At 37.9% G+C, this 3,132-nt stretch overlaps 1 non-coding gene across 1 annotated transcript; it reads right to left on the reverse strand.

Annotated features, from left to right (window-relative positions):
- Positions 1 to 916: 916 nt before the first annotated feature.
- Positions 917 to 1,025, reverse strand: LOC132287397 (small nucleolar RNA R71). The gene has a single exon (XR_009473012.1). It is a non-coding gene; the product is annotated as a small nucleolar RNA R71 (small nucleolar RNA).
- Positions 1,026 to 3,132: the final 2,107 nt, after the last annotated feature.

A 3,132-nucleotide genomic window follows, 5' to 3' on the forward strand; every position in this document is an offset into this window, starting at 1 on the left:
TAAATCGTCGGCCCGCGTGGAGGCTTGTATTTCAATTCTTAGATAAATCGTGAGCTCACGTGGAGGCAATTTTATTATTCTTTGCATATTGTTGATAGCATGGGAGTATTGGATCATTGTATGTGGAGGAAGTTTGTTGATTGTTGAATTGTTGCGAAGGTGAAGTGATTGTTGACTGTTTGTTGCTTGTTGTGTTTCATTGTGCATGCATGGTCATAAATCATTGAAACCTACTCTTATCCCTCTTAATTTTCATCTTGAATCCGTTGTTCAAAACCCTAGGGGAAGAGGAAGTTCTAGTCAATCCATTTCATCAATGGAAGACCATAATGAGGACCATGTGGAGGACCTTGGTCACATAGACGAACAAGGTATCCTCCACCCCAATGTGCATCAGATAACATGCAAGTACCATTAGGCATGCCAAGGCCATTCATTCACCCACCATAACAACAAGGCTAAGTTCCATTGGGAATGCCTAGGCCAATGTTTGCTCCACAACCTCCCAAAGTTCAAGGCAATCAAGGTGCCCATGTTGCACCTCCAATTGCTAATCCTCCCTTTGCTTTAAGAGATCACTATGTGCCTAATGAATATAATGCACCCACATACATTCAATTGCCACCATTTAGAGCACACCACTATAAGATCAAACCACAAACCATTCAAATGCTTCCGAACTATCATGGACTTCCAAGTGAAGAACTTTATAAGCATTTAGATGAGTTTCTTGAAGTATATTCTACCGTGAGATACATGGACATGCCAGAAGAGGTCTTAAGGTTTAAAATTTTTCCATTCACCCTTAAAGACAAGGCAAAATACTAGTTTAACAATCTTAGGCCTTTTTCAATAACTTCTTGGGTAGAAATACAACAAGAGTTCTTAAAGAAGTACTATCCGGTTTCTAAGACCAATGCTATGAGAACCTCAATTCAAGAGTTTTCACACGGGGATGGGGAAATGTTCTATGAGGCATGGGAAAGATTCAATGAATTGCTTAGGAAGTGTCCACATCATAACATGCCCAAATGGCAATTAGTTCAATACTTCTTTAAGAGCTTATCGAACAATTACAAGGGCATGGTTGATGCTTCCATGGGTGGCTCTTACATTGATAGGCATGAGGATGACGTGTGGCGTCTTTATGAGAGCATGAGTGAAAATTCTTTGCATCGAACTTTATCTTCTAAGAATGGTAGGAATTCAAGTGGAAGGAAGAGTGTTGGTTTACATCAAGTTGACCATTCCAATGAAATAGCAGCCGAGATGAAATCCTTATCTCAAAGGTTTGATCAATTTTTGATCAACCAAAACTCGGCAAATCAAGTATCTTCCATCCCTAACCATTCCCATTATGCATCTAATAAATCATATATGACTTGTTCAAGTATTTTACATTCTACTTCCAATTGTCCCCATGGACATATGTAAAGTGAGCATCATGAACAAGTCAATGCAGCTTTTGTTAATCAAGGGAACAATCCTTATGGCAATCACTATAATTCTAGTTGGAGAAATCACTCGAATTTCTCTTGGAAAAACCAAGGGGAAGGCTCAAACCCATCCCAAGGTAGTTTTCAAGGAAAGTACATTCCACCTCTAATACAAGGCCAAGGATCACAAGGATATAGACCATATCAATCACAAGGAAATCAATTTTCTAATTCTCATTTTCCTAATCAACCATCATATTCTCAAAGAAATTCTAGGAGTCCCGCTTTTGAAGAGAAAGTTTTAACCGCTCTTGGCACTCTAAAGGCGAACACTCAATTGTTTCATTCTCATTCTCAATCCATTGCTAAACTAGAAACCTAAGTAGGGAAAATATCTAGTACTTTAAATGCTAGAGAAAAAGGGAAAATGCCTTTGAATGCCCCACCAAAGCAACAATGTGTTGTGGAGACTCATTCCTCATCGGAAAGTCCTATAATAGAGCATGTCAATGCGGTGACAACCTTAAGAAGTGGGAGAATCATTGACAACCAAGTAGGTGTGTCCAATAAAGAGAGTGAACTGGTGCAACCCAAAGTTGACAACCATCCCGTTTCGCATCCTATTCCTCCTTCATTGTATATGCATGATCTTTCAAATGAGAATGTGTTGAAAAGTGATTTTGAAAAGAAAAATTTGCAAAATCATTTCAAAACTTCTTGTGTTGAAGAGACTTCAAGGAAAAATTCTGAAAAAGTTTTTGAGCCAAGGGCTCCATTTCCGGATGCCTTAAAAGGATCCATTTCAATTGACAAGCAAAAGGCCAAGACAAATGAAATTATGGATGTGTTTAGGCAAGTGAAAGTCAATCTTTCACTTTTGGATGCAATTAAGCAAATTCCGGCTTATGCCAAGTTCTTAAAAGATCTTTGCACCCAAAAGAGGAAGAACAAAAGCCAAGCACCTAGAAAAGTGGTTGATCGGTTGGTCAATTAACATCAACCTTCGCAATAGCACGAATCATTGTAAAATAGGGCTATTGGTCGGGTAAGTCGAACCACAGGGACTACGCTAGTCTAATACAACCTAAATGTCTAGAATCATTCTTAGAATGATGAAGGGTGTATAGAGGTTTTGTTGGATGTCACTTAAGCTAGGAAATTAAAAGTGCATAAAACAATAAATTGCAAGAATTCAAGGGAGTGAAGTACAAGTAAAGAAGGCTAGGGAAATGAATCCACCTCCATCCCTATACACATGCTAGGTTAAGATTAATTTAAGGGGAAAACAACATATATGATAGTCATGATACATAACAATACTAGGTTGCTATAATATCCTTAAGAAGTTCATTTAATTAGAAAGGCAAGAATAAACCATCAAAGGTTCACATGATCAACTACCTAAACTAAAATGTAGCTTAGAACATGCTTACTAAGCCAAGGATTATCAAGCCCTAATTTAAATGGTGAATGCACATAAAGCTAAGAATCAAGTATAGCCCATCAAAGGGAAACCCTAAGCCATGAACTATCTAGGTTCTCCAACTCCATGCCATTAAAACCATTCCATGATCTAACTTCCATTGTCACCATGGAAGTGCAAGCAATATGATTAAGAAAGGCAACCATCCAAGACAAGATGAATAACTCACAATAATCATTTAAAACATTCAACATTCATTACAACAAAAATGAG

The sequence above is a fragment of the Cornus florida genome, unplaced genomic scaffold (genome assembly GCF_030987335.1).
Source record: "Cornus florida cultivar Cherokee Brave unplaced genomic scaffold, ASM3098733v1 CherokeeBrave_3.0.0_Hap2_Chr11, whole genome shotgun sequence".
NCBI lineage: Eukaryota > Viridiplantae > Streptophyta > Magnoliopsida > Cornales > Cornaceae > Cornus > Cornus florida.